A 19797-nucleotide genomic window follows, 5' to 3' on the forward strand; every position below is an offset into this window, starting at 1 on the left:
GGTTACTCTGGAGGAGATGGAGAGGAATGAGATCAAAAGGAGGAACACAGACTATTATATAGATAAGTAATATTTTATTTTTAAGTGATTGCTGGGTGCACGGCATTTATTATATTATTTGCAGATATATTTCATTTAACTGAAATATTTTGTTATAAACTAAAAAATATGGACAAAGGATATTGCATGTTAAAAATGTTGAGTGATTCCCTTGACCACAGGGAGGGGTAACCTTTATATCTCCAGACTCTGGTATGAAAAGTCACTCAGATAATTTGTTCATCTGAGACTGTGAAAGGATGTGATTGAAGCTCTGTTGAACCCTCCAGTTCAGCTCAGCCACTCCCTAAATACTTTATTCAAAAAAATAAAGACAAATTTGTCTTAAAGAGAAAAAAAAAAGGTGAAGATGAAGCAGAAACCCATATCTAAAGACAATGTAAACATTTAAAAAGAAAAGTTGGGGTTTAGGAGACCTGAATCCAAACCCGAGCTACTCTACTAACTCTGAGTGATCTTGGGCATGCTGCTTGTGATGGATTAAAAATTATCACACATTTTGGGACAGTCTTCCTACTCAGAAGTGGGATCCTTTTATCCACCCTTGCTTCTGGGCTGGCTTGTGACCGATTTGGAAGATAGCAGAATTGACACTCAGCGAGTTACTACCCTAGCCTTTAAGAGGACTAATGGCTTCACCTTGGTCTCTGGGATCCCTGGACTGCAGTATCGGAAGCCCCGCTACCTAGAGAGCAAGAACACATGGCATGTCCCTGAGAGTAAAGGGAGAGGGTGAAGGGCTACTATGAGCCCAGCTAACTGTCACTGTAAAGGGGTAGGGATGTGATTGAAGCTCTGTTGAACCCTCCAGTTCAGCTCAGCCACTCCCTAAATACCACTGAACAATCTCAGTGAATGACACATGAAGCAGAATTGCCTAGCCAGCTAGGCAACTTGGACTATTGCTTACACATAGCTCTTTTCATAGTGAACGTTTTTTATGCTGTCTGAACATTATTCTTTAAACAGGCTGGAATTGCTAGTCAAACTAGCAATTTATTTAATAGAAATCTTTTTCAGAGTTCCACTTCTGCTCAGACTGGCTTTTGCTGACTCACAAAATCATGAGATATAAAAAATAAAGTTTTTGTTTGAAGCCATTAAGCACCCGATAGTTTATGATGCAGCAATAGATAACTGGAACTGAATTTGTTACCTGGAAGTGGGATGCTACCATAACTAAAACCTGAAACATGTGGCATTGGCTTTGGGCCAGCAGTGGATAGACAGGGGACCTCAAGGAGACTGATAGTAAAAGCTTGAAAGTAGATGAGGGCTTGAAGGACAGTAAGGAAGTTGTATTTGATGGCTGGATTAAAAGTGGTCCTTTTTATGTAGTGGTGGAAAATTCAGCAACACTGTCACCAACAGTAATAGGGAATATCAGAAATATACACAATGGTTTAAACTAAGGAGCTTTCCAGGCATAATTTGCAAACGGCCAACTGGGTTCTAGTGGCCTCGCATAGATTTACTAAAGAAGAAACTTTTCATTCTATCTTATGGGTAAATATGGAGGGAAGCATATAATTTATTTCTTTAATTCACAAATCTTTTGATTAAAAGGAATTTTACCCAGGGCATGTTATTCACACCTGGACTTAATTTAGATACTAAGATATTAAACGTGAAGTCGGTGTTGAAATAGGATAAGACTTTCGGGGAATCTTGGGAAGAGCCGAGTGTATTTTGCATGTGGGAGAAATGGAAATAATTAGTGGCCATAGGCAGAACTATGGCATATTTAAAACGGCAAAAATTCTTTGGCACTCATTACAGTGAGTGATGAGGTCTGCTTCCCTACCACTTGAATCTAGGCTGGTGTATGACTACCTTGACAAGTGGAGTAAAGCATCGTCTTTAAAAGAACAGTCAGCTCCTGTCTGGATCTCTGGAATAATATATATTATAAGCCTCCATATATTAAATCTGGCTACCCTACTAGAGAAAATCCAGGAAGAGTCCTTCAGACAACATAAAGAGGAGAAGTACAGCTGTCTCCTGCCTTACCCTCTTCTGCTCTGTTATCAGGCATATGCTTGGAGCCCTCTTAGGTTCTTCAGAACAGCTCAGGGACCAACTTGATACCACAAAGTGATCCAGTCAGCTCCATGTATAATAGAAGAAATGCACAAAGGAGCCCTACTGATTTCCTGACCCACAAATCAATGCAATACAAAAAGCTTGTTAAACTCCTAAACTTTGGAGTAGGTTTTTACAGAGCAATAGATGGTAGACAGGCAGATACATAGCAGGTAGATGAAATAGATAGATGATAGATAGATAGATAAAATACTAAGTTAGAGTTCTATTTATCTGTGAAATAAAAAGGGTTTGAACTACATTATCTTTATCCTAACCATCTAATTCTTAAGGCTAAAGATTTATTCCAGATTATTCTTTCCACTTTTGAAGCATCTTTCCTAAATCTGCAAAATGTCCATGTCAAAGTAATACAGTACAGAATAGATAACTAAATCCTTGCTAGGCATTAACTAGGGTAAATACATTTGGAGAACTGCCTCTCAGTTTAAACCTGTGGAACAGTGACTATACCATGGTTTTAGAGAGACTGTTTCTTCATGTCATGGCCTGTCTTATAAGACTATGGTTTCAGTTCCCTGACACTTTAAAAATAATCACAGTCAAACAGAAACTAAGCTGCTGGGGTATGTGTTAATTGCTCCACACTAGTGAGTAGAGATAACAGGAGCTGAGGTTCCCTTGAGATCCAGAAGAATTGTGAAGGGTCAGTTTCAAAATGAGTACTATTAGATTGGTTAAAAATAGGTCTTTTCTTGGACAGTATATTTAACATTGTTTGAACATTATTAAATAGGCTGAAGGTGCTAATCATAACAGTAAATTATTCAATAGAAATGCTTTTGAGTATGTATCTTTCTGTCCCCCCGACCCCGGCTGCTGGGAACTTTTATTATATACAGGGGCTTTTATACATAGATTTCTCCATGAAATAGAGGGCACACGTTCAACATTCCGGTCCTGTGATGATCTGTATGAGATGAACTGATGATTCTCAATGGCTTACTTGATGTTTGGTGCAGTGCTTGTCTGTGGCTACAATGGTCCCTAAAATTCCAGGCCAGTGTTTTAAGATAAGAATTTAACTCAAGCTTTATATTTTTATTAATTATAATTTTTTGCTGTTTTCATAAATAAGGATCAAATGCACAGTTTCTTTTACTTGAAAACTCTCAACAGTCTACGCATAAATAGTACCAAAATAGATATAAAAAATGAGAGGTGTCAGAGTTGAACTTATGAATTTCTGATCTATGAGATCAACTATATTCACTGGATCAACATTATAAATGCAAGACTGTAAATGACTCACTTCATTTTCTGATAACTGAAGCGACAGATTACTAACTTGGACAGACGAATGCTGTTAGTTCACATTTTGGCATTTGCATTTGAATAAAATTTTTCCTTTCATTCAGAATGAACTAAAATAAAACTGCTTTACACTTTCTTAGAAGAGCATTTTTCATTAATATCAACTATTTGTCTTTCACATTTAAAGGAAACTAAAAAAATGTGTCTACAAAATGTTAAAATCTGGGAGATGTTTGAAGAGAATACATTCTTTATAAGCCACAGAGAGACATTTATTTATTATTTATTTCTGGGTAACATTATTGATAAATTTTCAACTATAATTTATACTTGCAGGAAGAAATGTGTTATATTTTCAAAAGTACTAATTTGATTATATAGAACATTTTAACATTTTAAATTCTAATTGCTTTTCAATTAGTATAAATAATTATATTGTGTGAATATATGCATAAGTTGAATTATCACTGATTAATATTTTTTGAGTAGATACCACTTCAAATAGCAAATAAAAATAGTGAAAAATAAGTGATGTGAAAGAAAAGATTCCATCACCCAGAACTTTAAATAAATAATTGTTTTTAAAATTTATATGTATATTTTTCTAGTGCTTATGAATTCTACAAGCGTTATGTCCTCAGTATATGGTTTTAAAGGATAGGTTTTTGAGTTTTTAAATTATCTTCTTTCTTTAACAAAACAGGAACCTGGAGAGAGGAGGAAAAGATGGAAGAAAAAATTACAGAAATGCACTCATAATATTTTTCATATTAAGTGGACACCTTATAATAAATATTCAAGTAACTGATAATCTGATAGGCATATGGTATAATTTATAAAAGGGACACACATACACACACTCACACATACACTTTTCTCTTTTCTAATCTATAATAGAATTTGAATTTAATATAAACAGAAACAAATGTTCAATATGATAATTAAAATACATTTTAATTTAATATAAAATTTGTTTAATGTAAACAAATAAATGTTCAAAATGGCATTAAATTCTCAGACTTTATAAGAAATATTAGCTTGTAAGAAAAGATGGTTATATCTAATAGCTTGGATTGTAGGAAGAAGTTCCTGAAGACAATTAGACCAATCACACACATGAAAAAACATTGAAATATGCTTTACTGAGTCAGTGCCACTGTACCAAAGCATTGTAAGGCCACAAAAACTAATTACCAGAAATAGCTTTCATAATAAGGAGCAATCCAATAGAGTAGATAAATGTAAATAAAATATAATAATACACATTGAATTTGAAAAGTTTTAAGTTAGAGGCAAGTAAAGTCTCAGAGGAGCTCCTGGAAGGAAAATATTATTTCCTCTGTGGAAGATCATACAAACATTAAATCTGTATGAGGGTCTTCTCTGGTGGCTCAGTGGTTGAGAGTCCGCCTGCCGATGCAGGGGACACGGGTTCGTGCCCCGGTCCGGGAAGATCCCACATGCTGTGGAGTAGCTGGGCCCGTGAGCCATGGCCCCTGAGCCTGCACGTCCGGACCCTATACTCCGCAATGGGAGAGGCCACAACGGTGAGAGGCCCACATACCGCAAAAAAAAAAAAAAAAAAAAAAAAAAATCTGTATGAGATTTGGGTTTTGTTTTTATTTTTATGTCTTTATTGGAGTATAATTGCTTTACAATGTTGTGTTTCTGCTTTATAACAAAGTGAATGAGTTATACATATACATATGTTCCCATATCTCTTCCCTCTTGCATCTCCCTCCCTCCAACACTCCCTATCCCACCCCTCCAGGCTGTCACAAAGCACCGAGCCAATATCCCTGTGCCATGCGGCTGCTTCCCACCAGACATCCACCTTACTACGTTTGTTAGTGTGTATATGTCCATGCCTCTCTCTCGCTTTGTCACAGCTTACGCTTCCCCCTACCCATATCCTCAAGTCCATTCTCTAGTAGGTCTGTGTCTTTATTCCTCTCTTACCCCTAGGTTCTTCATGACTTTTTTTTTTTTCTTAAATTCCATATATATGTGTTAGCATACGGTATTTGTCTTTCTCTTTCTGACTTACTTCACTCTGTATGACAGACTCTAGGTCTATCCACCTCATTACAAATAGCTCAATTTCGTTTCTTTTTCCAGGTTGTTTCCATCTCCGGGCTATTGTAAATAGAGCTGAAATGAACATTTTGGTACATGTCTCTTTTTGAATTCTGGTTTTCTCAGGGTATATGCCCAGTAGTGGGATTGCTGGGTCATATGGTAGTTTGATTTGTAGTTTTGTTTTGTTTTGTTGTGGTACGCGGGCCTCACACTGTTGTGGCCTCTCCCGTTGCGGAGCAACAGGCTCTGGATGCGCAGGCTCAGCGGCTATGACTCACAGGCGCAACCGCTCCGCAGCATGTGGGATCTTCCCGAACTGGGGCACGAACCCGTGTCCCCTGCATCGGCAGGCGGACTCTAAAACACTGCACCACCAGGGAAGCCCTATTTGTAGTTTTTTAAGGAACCTCCATACTGTTCTTCACAGTGGCTGTATCAATTTACATTCCCACCAACAGTGCAAGAGAGTTCCCTTTTCTCCACACCCTCTCCAGCATTTATTGTTTCTAGATTTTTTGATGATGGCCATTCTGACTGGTGTGAGATGATATCTCATAGTAGTTTTGATTTGCATTTCTCTAATGATTAATGAAGTTGAGCATTCTTTCATGTGTTTGTTGGCAGTCTGTATATCTTCTTTGGAGAAATGTCTATTTAGGTCTTCTGCCCATTTTTGGATTGGGTTGTTTGTTTTTTTGTTATTGAGCTGCATGAGCTGCTTATAAATTTTGGAGATTAATCCTTTGTCAGTTGCTTCATTTGCAAATATTTTCTCCCATTCTGAGGGTTGTCTTTTGGTCTTGTTTATGGTTTCCTTTGCTGTGCAAAAGACTTGAACTTTCATTAGGTCCCATTTGTTTATTTTTGTTTTTATTTCCATTTCTCTAAGAGGTGGGTCAAAAAGGATCTTGCTGTGATTATGTCATAGAGTGTTATGCCTATGTTTTCCTCTAAGAGTTTGATAGGTTCTGGCCTTACATTTAGGTCTTTAATCCATTTTGACCTTACTTTTGTGTATGGTGTTAGGGAGTGATCTAATCTCATACTTTTACATGTACCTGTCCAGTTTTCTCAGCGCCACTTATTGAAGAGGCTGTCCTTTCTCCACTGTACATTCCTGCCTCCTTTATCAAAGATAAGGTGACCATATGTGCGTGGGTTTATCTCTGGGCTTTTTATCCTGTTCCATTGATCTAGCTTTCTGTTTTTGTGCCAGTACCATACTGTCTTGATTACTGTAGCTTTGTAGTATAGTCTGAAGTCAGGAAGCCTGATTCCTCCAGCTCCATTTTTCGTTCTCAAGATTGATTTGGCTATTCGGGGTCTTTTGTGTTTCCATAGAAACTGTGAAATTTTTTGTTATGGTTTTGTGAAAAATGCCACTGGTAGTTTGATAGGGATTGCATTCAATAAGTAGATTGCTTTGGGTAGTAGAGTCATTTTCACAATGTTGATTATTCCAATCCAAGAACATGGTATATCTCTCCATCTATTTGTATCATCTTTAATTTCCTTCATCAGTGTCTTATACTTTTCTGCATACAGGTCTTTTGTGTCCTTAGGTAGGTTTCTTCCTAGATATTTTATTCTTTTTGTTGCAATGGTAAATGGGAGTGTTTTCTTGATTTCACTTTCAGATTTTTCATCATTAGTGTATAGGAATGCAAGAGATTTCTGTGCATTAATTTTGTATCCTGCTACTTTTCCAAATTCATTGATTAGCTCTAGTCGTTTTCTGGAAGCATCTTTAGGATTCTCTATGTATAGTATCATGTCATCTGCAAACAGTGACAGCTTTACTTCTTCTTTCCCAATTTGGATTCCTTTTATTTCCTTTTCTTCTCTGACTGCTGTGGCTAAAACTTCCAAAACTATGTTGAATAAGAGTGGTGAGAGTGGGCAACCTTGTCTTGTTCCTGATCTTAGTGGAAATGCTTTCAGTTTTTCACCATTGAGGACGATGTTGGCTGTGGGTTTGTCATATATGGCCTTTATTATGTTGAGGAAAGTTCCCTCTATGCCTACTTTCTGCAGGGTTTTTATCATAAATGGGTGTTGAATTTTGTTGAACGCTTTCTCTGCATCTATTGAGATGATCTTATGGTTTTTCTCCTTCAATTTGTTAATATGGTTTATCACGTTGATTGTTTTGTGTATATTGAAGAATCCTTGCATTCCTGGAATAAACCCCACTTGATCATGGTATATGATCCTTTTAATGTGTTGTTGGATTCTGTTTGCTAGTATTTTGTTGAGGTTTTTTGCATCTATGTTCATCAGTGATATTGGCCTGTAGTTTTCTTTCTCTGTGACATCCTTGTCTGGTTTTGGTATCAAGGTGATGGTGGCCTCGTAGAATGATTGTGGGAGTGTTCCTCCCTCTGCTATATTTTGGAAGACTTTGAGAAGGATAGGTGTTAGCTCTTCTCTAAATGTTTGATAGAATTTGCCTGTGAAGCCATCTGGTCCTGGGCTTTTGTTTGTTGGAAGATTTTTAATCACAGTTTCAATTTCAGTGCTTGTGATTGGTCTGTTCAAATTTTCTATTTCTTCCTGATTCAGTCTTGGCATGTTGTGCATTTCTAAGAATTTGTCCATTTCTTCCAGGTTGTCTATTTTATTGGCATAGAGTTGCTTGTAGTAATCTCTCATGATCTTCTGTATTTCTGCAGTGTCAGTTGTTATTTCTCCTTTTTCATTTTTAATTCTATTGATTTGAGTCTTCTCCCTTTTTTTCTTGATGAGTCTGGCTAATGGTTTATCAGTTTTGTTTATCTTCTCAAAAAACAAGCTTTTAGTTTTATTGATCTTTGCTATCATTTCCTTCGTTTCCTTTTCATTTATTTCTGATCTGATTTTTATGATTTCTTTCTTTCTGCTAACTTTGGGGTTTTTTTGTTCTTCTTTCTGTAATTGCTTTGGGTGCAAGGTTAGGTTCTTTATTCGAGATGTTTCCTGTTTCTTAAGATAGGATTGTATCGCTATAAACTTCCCTCTTAGAACTGCTTTTGCTCCATCCCATAGATTTTGGGTCGTTGTGTCTCCATTGTCATTTGTTTCTAGGTATTTTTTAAATTTCCTCTTTGATTTCTTCAGTGATCACTTTGTTATTAGTGTATTGTTTAGCCTCCATGTGTTTGTATTTGTTACAGATCTTTTCCTGTAATTGATATCTAGTCTCATAGCGTTGTGGTCAGAAAAGATACTTGAAACAATTTCAATTTTCTTAAATTTACCAAGGCTTGACTTGTGACCCAAGATATGATCTATCCTGGAAAATGTTCCATGAGCACTTGAGAAAAATGTATATTCTGTTGTTTTTGGATGGAATGTCCTATAAATATCAATTAAGTCCATCTTGTTTAATGTATCATTTAAAGCTTGTGTCTCCTTATTTATTTTCATTTTGGATGGTCTGTCCATTGGTGAAAGTGGGGTGTTAAAGTCCCGTACTATGAATGTGTTACTGTCAATTTCCCCTTTTATGGCTGCTAGTATTTGCCTTATGTATTGAGGTGCTCCTATGTTGGGTGCATAAATATTTACAGTTGTTATATCTTCTTCTTGGATCGATCCCTTGATCATTCTGTAGTGTCCTTCTTTGTCTCTTCTAATAGTTTTTATTTTAAAGTCTATTTTGTCTGATACGAGAATTGCTACTCTAGCTTTCTTTTGATTTCCATTTGCATGAAATATCTTTTTCCATCCCCTTACTTTCAGTGTATATGTGTCTCTAGCTCTGAAGTGGGTCTCTTGTAGACAGCAAATATATGGGTCTTATTTTTTTATCCATTCAGCTAATCTGTGTCTTTTGGTGGGATCATTTAGTCCATTTACATTTAAAGTAATCATCGATATGTATGTTCCTATTCCCATTTTCTTAATTATTTTGGGTTCGTTATTGTAGGTCTTTTCCGTCTCTTGTGTTTCTTGCCTAGAGAAGTTCGTTTAGCAGTTGTTGTAAAGCTGGTTTGGTGGTGCTGAACTCTCTCAGCTTTTGCTTGTGTGTAAAGGTTTTAATTTCTCCATCAAATCTGAATGAGATCCTTTCTGGGTAGAGTAATCTTTGTTGCAGGTTCCTCTCTTTCATCACTTTAAATGTGTCCTGCCAGTCCCTTCTGGCTTGCAGAGTTTCTGCTGAAAGATCAGCTGTTAACCTTATGGGGATTCCCTTGTGTGTTATTTGTTGTTTTTCCCTTGCTGCTTTTAATATGTTTTCTTTGTATTTAATTTTTGACAGTTTGATTAATATGTGTCTTGGCGTATTTCTCCTTGGATTTATCCTGTATGGGACTCTCTGTGCTTCCTGGACTTGATTAACTATTTCCTTTCCCATATTAGGGAAGTTTTTAACTATAATCTCTTCAAAGATTTTCTCAGTCCCTTTCTTTTTCTCTTCTTCTTCTGGAACCCCTATAATTCGAATGTTGGTGCGTTTAGTGTTGTCCCAGAGGTCTCTGAGACTGTCGTCAGTTCTTTTCATTCTTTTTTCTTTATTCTGCTCTGCAGTAGTTATTTCCACTATCTTATCTGTTGTAGTTTATCTTATGACAGGGTCGAAAGTAAGCTCATCACAGGAGATGAATTGTGCCGAAACACAGCAGTAGAGGGCTGCCGCTAGCTCAGGCAAAACAGCGCCGTCTGTCCTGCTGTGGTAGCTTTTATTAAAGCATTATCTATGTTTACATTTTAAGACTTATTTTCTTAACATTCCAGAAATGCCAAAGCAGCAACATATGCTTCTATTGATTATACAAGCAATAATGGGCTTTCTTGAACACATGCCATGCTTCGTCCTTGAGCGCAAAAGCAGCACAAAGTTCCCACCATTATTTTGATTATACTGAAGTAGCACAAGGACATTTCCTTGCGTTCCCACCATTCTGATTATTCTGAGGACATCTCATGGATCAGTGCCCAAAGCACTCAATGCTTATTCGCAGGCCCCCAGTTTGCCAGGGGGGGAGGGGGGGGCTCAATGCATTCAGGACTGTTTACAGTTCTGGCTTATTCGCATGCCCCCAGTTTGCCCGGGGGGCTCAAAGCAATCAGGACTGTTTGCAGTTCTGGCTTATTCGCCAGCCCCCAGTTTGCTGGGGGGTGGGGCTCATGGGTCACGTCTCCTTTCCATGTCCTCAGTTATTCCACTACATTTCCCCCTTTTTTTTGCAGCTTGTGCAGCATCAAGAACACGGCAGCTTGTTGCAATGTTGCATGGCGGGTAGCTTTCACTCGTTGTCGGACTACAATTAAACATATGATTATTATTATAATGAGCATTAGCAATCCTGCAGTAGAACCAAATAAAGCATGTAATTTAGACATGGGATTTAGATTATTAAGTCCTTGAATAATTCCAGTCCATACTTCTTGTGAATTAAGTCGTTGTAATTTCTTCTGAAAAGTTTGTTGAATTTTCCCTTGTAAATTCACAATTTCTTCTGTCAAATTTTTGTGATGTAATAGATGCTTTTTTATTTTTGCCCAGGGGAATGCAGACTGATTATATGGAACCGAAGTGACACAAAAGGCACTTTGATTCCAGTCACAACGTAGCTTCTTCTGTCTTTGTAAATTTACAAGTTGGTCCCCCAACATAAACACAGCTTGTAAGTCTGCTATTTCCGAATGTATTTCCGAATCAATTTGTCGTTGAGAGGACCAAAGCATTTCAGAATTTTTATGCCAATCAGTTATATAATCAATGGTCTGAATAGATTGTTCTAAAGCAACTCCAGCTACTGCAGCAGTAGCTGTTATGGCTATAATACCCATGACACCTGCAATCAACATTCCTACAAATCTTTTACTTCTTTTTAATGCATCAGCTAAATATTGCAAAACAGCCATAGGAAGAGATTCTTGCCATTCCCTTCCAAGATTGACAGGAAGCCAAAGACCTGTCCGAGCTCATAAGATATACAAACTTTCAGTAGATATGTTAAAAGATATAGTAGGGTTAATGCAGGTATACAGAGAGCAATTTTTACACATTATAATACCTTGAGTCTCATTCCATACAGCTGGTCCCTTTAACAATATATAAGGTAATTTCACACAATTACGAGTATACCGAAAAACATTTCTATGAAAAGTCAAACTGTGATTTCCAGATTTGTTAACTATATGTCCTACCCAAGCATTAATCTTTTTCAAAGTTGCCATAAGCTTCCACAAGTCCTTTTGGATAGGATATCCATTTAAATGAGGACCTGGAGGAGAAAACCCTCCAGCATGCCATACTATGGTATCGTTAATAGTATTGCTATAAATAGTGTTATCCTCTCTATGCCAGTGTAAATTCTTCAGACCCCTTTTTCCTCGGGCGGAGCCAAAAGGGCTCCAATCAATGATGCTTCCCCAAGAAGTATTAACAAGAACCCGAGCCATTTCTCCTCGGCATCGAGTCCAATGGACCCAATCCGATAATCGATCCACGAGAGGCACCTGGCATGGAGGCAAGTAAGGTGCGGAAACATTCTCATTAAGAGTGGAATTAGAACTTTTAAAACTATAAGCACTCAAAGGATATAACCCATGATATCTGCTGTCGTTTTTGACAACACTTAACCATGCCTGATAATTCATTTTAAGGCAATGATCTCCCTTTCCCATACAAATAGGAGGTCCATTAACACCCACCGTGTAATTCTCTATTATCCTTCCTTCTTCCAGCTTCAAAGGGCCTCTATCATCAAAAGGACCAGGCAATGATCCAGACTCATTTACATATACAAGAATTGGGGCATCCCACCAGGTAACCCCCATATTAAGAGGAGGGTTAGGAATGTAAGTCCAATAAGTATGGTTAGTACAATTTACCTCATTGGCTGATATGCTTATTACCTGTGCAGACAACACTGCCAACATGGCTACAAAAAGATTGGTGCTAGTGAGGGGTTTACCCTGTGAAATGACAAAATTTTTAGCAGTGCCTTTAAACTTTTTCATTTGCCCCCAGGTCAGTGGAGGCGCCTTCTTCTTTTCCACCAAGTCTTAAACTGCATATATTGTCCAGGTTCAAGAACAGTCTTCGCAAGCGCCTCCCAATCCTGAGGAATTAATATGTTTTTGGAAGCATACCTAGACAAAAGACCTTGAACATAATTAGAATGCATCCCATATGCATTAATGGCTTCTTTTAGCATTTAAAACATTTTTACATCATGAGGGTTATACTCAACTTTTACATATCCATTCGGAAATTGATCATTAGCAGGCATAGCTTGTCTAACAATAGGGAAAGCAAAAAATGATTCAGAATATTGCTTTTCTTCCTTATTCATCTCTTCTTCCAACAATGGTCTATTAGATTCAGGTTTTAGAGGAAAGCGAAACTGACGAGAGGCTCCAACAGGATAAGCTGCTAATTCTAAAGGAGGAGCCAAAGGAATAGTAGGACATGGCTCCTGATACAAAGGAGTGGTACCGTTGTTTTTATTTTCTTCCAATTTAACCATCAAATTTTTTAACTTCGAAAGTATATCAGAAATCTCATTCTGTTGAGAAAGTGGCATCTCATTTTGTTTGCTAGTCTGCTCCTAACCTTTATCATCATCAGAAAAAGCCCCTTAATCACTGGAACCTGAAAAATCCTCTCCTGTCTCAGACACAAGGGGAGGAGGAGGCGGAGGAAGGTCCTCTATAGGAGACTCACGAAACAGAGTACGAAAAGCAGCAGAATGATCGGGAGCAGAATTCGGACGCTGAGGGCACGCCCCATTTTCACTTTCCGTTTCAGATTGTAATGGTTCCAGGGCAAGGGAAATTAATTTACAAAGAGACCAAACTCGGACAGATATAGGGTCTCCATGCTGATGAGCTCTTCTTAAGGCTTGCATAACCTGCTTCCAAACCTTTAAATTCAACTGGTTATGACCAGTAGGTTGAAACCAGTAACAATGTTTACGAACCAGCGCAAACAATTCATCAAAAGATTCTGGTTTCACTTTCACTCCTGAACTCCATAATAACTGTTTCAGGAATCTAACGTATTGAAATTCTACTGAATGGGAATTCCCCATTACAGTTACTCTACTGCTCCCGAAGGTTTCGCTTACTCTTGAGCAGACCAATTTCCCCTTCGGCCCCGCGATCACGTGATTACTTACCTTCAGGTCCCTGTTCCGGCGCCAAATGCTGTAGTTTATCTTATGACAGGGCCGAAAGTAAGCTCATCACACGAGATGAATTGCGCCAGAACACAGCAGTAGAGGGCTGCCGCTAGCTCAGGCAAAACAGCGCCGTCTGTCCTGCTGTGGTAGCTTTTATTAAAGCATTATCTATGTTTACATTTTAAGACTTATTTTCTTAACATTCCAGAAATGCCAAAGCAGCAACATATGCTTCTATTGATTATACAAGCAATAATGGGCTTTTTTGAAAACATGCTGTGCTTCGTCCTTGAGCGCAAAAGCAGCACAAAGTTCCCACCATTATTTTGATTATACTGAAGTAGCACAAGGACATTTCCTTGCGTTCCCACCATTCTGATTATACTGAGGACATCTCATGGATCAGTGCCCAAAGCACTCAATGCTTATTCGCAGGCCCCCGGTTTGCCGCGGGGGGGGGGGGGGGGGCTCAAAGCAATCAGGACTGTTTGCAGTTCTGGCTTATTCGCCAGCCCCCAGTTTGCTGGGCAGAGGGGGGCTCATGGGTCACGTCTCCTTTCCATGTCCTCAGTTATTCCATTACATTATCTTCCAGGTCACTTATCCGTTCTTCTGCCTCAGTTATTCTGCTGTTGATCCCATCTAGAGTATTTTTCATTTCATTTATTGTGTTGTTCATCGTTGTTTGTTTCATCTTTAGTTCTTCTAGGTCCTTGTTAAATGTTTCTTGCATTTTGTCCATTCTATTTCCAAGATTTTGGATCATCTTTACTATCATTATTCTGAATTCTTTTTCAGGTGGACTGCCTATTTACTCTTCATTTGTTAGGTCTGGTGGGTTTTTATCTTACTCCTTCATCTGCAGTGTGTTTTTCTGTCTTCTCATTTTGCTTATCTTACTGTGTTTGGGGTCTCCTTTTTGCAGGCTGCAGGTTCATAGTTCCCGTTGTTTTTGGTGTCTGTCCCCAGTGGCTAAGGTTGGTTCAGTGGGTTGTGTAGGCTTCCTGGTGGAGGGGACTAGTGCCTGTGTTCTGGTGGATGAGGCTGGATCTTGTCTTTCTGGTGGGCTGGTCCACGTCTGGTGGTGTGTTTTGGGGTGTCTGTGGACTTATTATGATTTTAGGCAGCCTCTCTGCTAACGGGTGGGGTTGTGTTCCTGTCTTGCTAGTTGTTTGGCATAGGCTGTCCAGCACTGTAGCTTGCTGGTCGTTGAGTGAAGCTGTATGCTGGTTTTGAGATGGAGATCTCTGGGAGGTTTTCGCCGTTTGATATTATATGGAGCTGGGTGGTCTCTTTTGGACCAGTGTCCTGAAGTTGGCTCTCCCACCTCAGAGGCACAGCAGTGACTCCTGGCTGCAGCCCCAAGAGCCTTTCATCTACACAGCTCAGAATAAAAGGGAGAAAAAGTAGAAAGAAAGAATTAGTAGAAGTAGAAAGAAAGAAAAAAAGAAGGGAGGGAGGGAGGGAGGAAGGAAGGAGGGAAGGAAGGAATAAAAGAAAGAAAGAAAGAAGATAAAGTAAAATAAAATAAAGTAAGATAAAATATAATAAAGTTATTAAAATAAAAAAAAATTATTAAGAAAAAAATTTTTAAAAAAAAGGATAGAACCCTAGGACAAATGGTGGAAGCAAAGCTATACAGACAAAATCTCACACAGAAGCGCACACACACTCACAAAAAGAGGAAAAGGGGAAAAAAATCATAAATCTTGCTCTCAAAGTCCACCTCCTCAATTTGGGATGATTCGTTTTCTATTCAGGTATTCCACAGATGCAGGGTACATCAAGTTGATTGTGGAGATTTAATCCGCTGCACCTGAGGCTGCTGGAAGAGATTTCCCTTTCGCTTCTTTGTTTGCACAGCTGCCGGGGTTCAGCTTTGGATTTGGCCCCGCCTCTGCGTGTACGTCGCCGGAGGGCGTCTCTTCATCGCTCAGACAGGACGGGGTTAAAGGAGCCGCTGATGCGGGGGCTCTGGCTCACTCAGGCCGTGGGGAGGGAGGGGCATGGAGTGCTGGGCGAGCCTGCGCGGCAGAGGCCGGCGTGACGTTGCACCAGCGTAAGGCGCGCCGTGCGTGCTCCCGGGGGAGTTGTTTTTGGATCCCGGGACCCTGGCAGTGGCGGGCTGTACAGGCTCCCCGGAAAGGGGGTGTGGATAGTGACCTGTGCTCGCAAACAGGCTTCTTGGTGGCGGCAGCAACAGCTTTAGCGTCTCATGCCCGTCTCTGGGGTCTGCGCTTTTAGGCGCGGCTCGCGCCCGTCTCTGGAGCTTCTTCAAGCAGCGCTCTTAATCCCCTCTCGTCGCGCACCAGGAAACAAAGAGGGAAGAAAAAGTCTCTTGCCTGTTTGGCAGGTCCAGACTTTTCCCCGGACTCCCTCCCGGCTAGCCGTGTTGCACCAACCCCCTGCAGGCTGTGTTCACGCCGCCAACCCCAGTCCTTTCCCTGCGCTCCAACCGAAGCCCGAGCCTCAGCTCCCAGCCCCGCCCGCCCCGGCGGGTGAGCAGACAAGCTTCTCAGACTGGTGAGTGCCGGTCGGCCCTGACCCTCTGTGTGGGAATCTCTCCGCTTTGCCCTCCGCACGCCTGTTGCTGTGCTCTCCTCTGGGGCTCTGAAGCTTTCCCCCTCCGCCACCGGCAGTCTCCGCCCGCGAAGGGGCTTTTAGTGTGTGGAAATGTTTCCTCCTTCACAGCTCCCTCCCACTGGTGCGGGTCCTGTCCCTATCCTTTTGTCTCTGTTTATTCTTCTTTCTTTTGCCCTACCCAGGTATGGGGGGGGGGGGGGTTCTTGCCTTTTGGGAGGTCTGAGGTCTTCTACCAGCGTTCAGTAGGTGTTCTGTAGGAGTTGTTCCACGTGTAGATGTATTTCAGGTGTATCTGTGGGGAGGAAGGTGACCTCAGCGTCTTTCTCTTCCGCCATCTTCCCGGAAGGCTAATCTGTCTTTTGATCTGGGTTTTGTTTTTGTTGTTTTTTGTTTTGGTTTTGGTGATGGGGTGTGAGTGGGGTGCAAAGGCTGCCAGAGATTTTGAAGATATTTGGGTGAAGGCCACACATGCACGCTGTGGAGGAAACTACAGCAGGGGGCCTGCATTATAAAGTCCAGCAGTGAAGGCCATGCAAGGATGCTTCTCTTCTCCGTGTTGCCAGTACTCTTGCTCTCCTTGTGTTTCAGAAGGTAGCTGTCTGGAATTCAGGTCCCTAAGTTCAGATAAGGAGAGTTTGTGTAGTGTGAGTTTGGATAGGTAGCGGTACTTGCATAGCATTTTTCAAAATTCTCCACTATATGAGATATAATTTAGACACAATATAATTCAAAAATTGGCGAAAGCCTAAGAACATTTGCATCACCCAGTTCCATGTCCCCATTTACAGTTCATCCTCTCCTCCATCCACGGAACAGTCAACCACTGACCTTTCCATCTTTATAGTTTTGCCTTGTCTAGAATTTTACATAAATTGGAGTCATACAGTATCTGCTTTTTGGTGATTCTGACTTTTCATTTAGTATAATGCTTTTAAGATTCATCTATGCAAAAAATCATGTATTTATGTGACAGACCTATTATATTGGTCTGTCACCCATTGTTTACCCACTCACCAGTTCATAAGGATTGGGTTTTTTTTCAGTTTTATCCTATTATGAATAAAGCTGCTAAGACCATTCAAATATAACTTTTTTGTGTAGAGAGATGTTTCTCTTTCTCCTGGGAGTGCAATAGCTGAGTTGTATGTTGAGTGCATGTTTATCTTTATAAGACACTGCCAAACTGCTTTCCAACATGGCTATACCAGTTTGCATTCCTGCCAGCAATGTATAAGAGTTCCACTTGGTGTACATTCTTTCCAAAACTTCGTCTTTTTATTCTTTTAACTATTTTAAATTGTAATGGTATCTCATTGTGATTTTAATTTTCATTTCTCTAATGATAAATGATGTGGAGCACGATTTCATGTGCTTATTTGCCACATGTAAGTATATGCTTTTACTTTGCTGAAGTGTCTATTCACATATTTTGCCCAATTTTTGAAATAGTTTTAGTTCTTATATTTGTCTATGATCCAATTTGAGTTAATCTTTGCATATGTTGTGAGTTAAGAGGCTAGATTTGTCTTTTCATATGTAGTTATACACTGGTGTGAGTATCATTTGTTGAAAAGACTATCCTTTATTCATTGGGTTCTTGGGCATCTTTGTTAAAACTGAATTTACCATGAATGTAAGAATTAATTTCTGGATTCTCAGTTCTGTTCCATTGATCTATGTGTTTCTTCTCTTGCTAGAACCACAATTCTTGATTGTAATAGCTTTATAATAATTTTGAAACTGGGCAGTATAAGTGCTACAGTTTATTTCAATATTATTTTGGCTATTCTGGGTTACTCATCTTTTCATGTATATTTTAGAATCAGCTTGCCAGTTTCTGCACAGAAGCCTGCTGTAATTTTGAAAGGGTTTGCAATAAATTTGTATATCAATTTGGGGAGAATTGCCATTTTAATTTATTCTCCTGATTAGGGGATATACTGTATCTCTATGTTGGTCTTTTAAAATTTCTTTCAACAATGTTCTATAGTTTTCAGTGTACAGTCCTTCCCCGTATTTTGTTAAAGTTATCTCTAAGTAGTATATAATTTTGATGTAATTAGTAAAATAGTATTTTTGTTTTCAATTCCCAATTTTGTTGTTAGTATTTAGAAATAAATTTTCATACTGACCTTGAATATTTGATGTCCCTAAACTTATTACTTTATAGCTTTTTTTGCACATCCCTTATAATTTATTTCATGTAAGATCATATTTATCTCTGAATTAAGACAGTTTCATTTTTTCCTTTCTGATATTTATGATTTTTCTTCCCCTTCCCTTTTTTCCCTTATTGCAGGGTCTAGGACCTCTATTATTAAGATGAATACAAGTGGTGAGAGCAGATATCCCTGCCTTGTTCATGAAGTTATAGGTAAGCTTTCAGTGTTTCAACATTAAATATAATGTTAGCATTGGGTTTTCATAGATATTCTTGCTTGGTTTGGGAAAGTTCTCTTCTGTTATTAGATTGGTGAGAGATTTTATCATCAGGAATGGATGTTGGGTTTTGGTAAATGCTCTTTCTACGGTTATTGAAATCATTGTGTTTTTTTCCTTTTTAGTCTGAAAATACAGTGGATTATATTCATTGCTATTTGAATGCTATACTAACCTGTATTCTGAGATAAATCTGATATGGTCATGTTGCATAATATTTTTAATATATTGTTAAATTGAATTTGCCAACATTTGGTCATGAAATTTTCTACCTATGTTCATGAGGGATATCTATCTATAGCTTTCTTTTTATGTAATGTCTTTTGCTGGCTTTGATGTAAGCGTAATGCTGGCTTCAAAAAATGAGTGGGATATCTTCCCTCCTTTGTTATTTTCTGAAAGAGTTCTGGTACTATTTGTTTTGTTTTGCTTTGTAACATCTTTCATTTTCTCTTGCTTTGTAACATTCTTTTCTGCCTTTTCTTCAGTTCTCTTTCAGTGGGAGCTGCCCATACTAGATATTCAATTTGGTCTTCCTCTCTTAGGTAAGTGAGTGCCTTTTAATGAGGTGCATTTTTCATTTGTTGTCATAATTTTGTGATTCTTTAGAAGTCACTAAGATCAGATTGCTGACATATCTCCTATAGCAGCCAACCAGCATATGGTGGAAAGCAAAGCAGCTTCTTTTTTGGACTAACAGCCAGTGAGTAGGAAATCCAGTTCCTCTTCTGTCTATTCAGCTCACCAGAGTAGCTTGAAATCCACAGCAGGCAGGCAGATGCAGACTCCTAGTTCCTCAAAGACTCCATAGGGGGGCTTGTTTGTTTGTTTGCTTATCCAGGCAACAAGGAGTAGCAAGCACTTTTCTCTGTAGCTGGTCATTTATTCAGTCATTCACAAATATTTAGTGAGTGTCAACTATGTGTCAGACAGTATTCCTAACACATAGGATACAGGAAGAAACAAACAGAAAGGGATATCTGCATTCACAGAGTTTATCAGGGTGATAAAAATAGAAATAGAATAAATTATAAAACCATATAATATTTTAAAATGTGGAAAATGCAACTTTAAGAAGAAAAATTAGAGAGTATAAGGGAGACCTCAAATGCTAGGAGGAGAGGGACAGTTTGCTGTATTGAATTTGCAGTTAGATTTCTTCTTA

This window comes from Tursiops truncatus, chromosome 9, assembly GCF_011762595.2.
Source record: "Tursiops truncatus isolate mTurTru1 chromosome 9, mTurTru1.mat.Y, whole genome shotgun sequence".
NCBI classification, from domain to species: Eukaryota; Metazoa; Chordata; class Mammalia; order Artiodactyla; family Delphinidae; genus Tursiops; species Tursiops truncatus.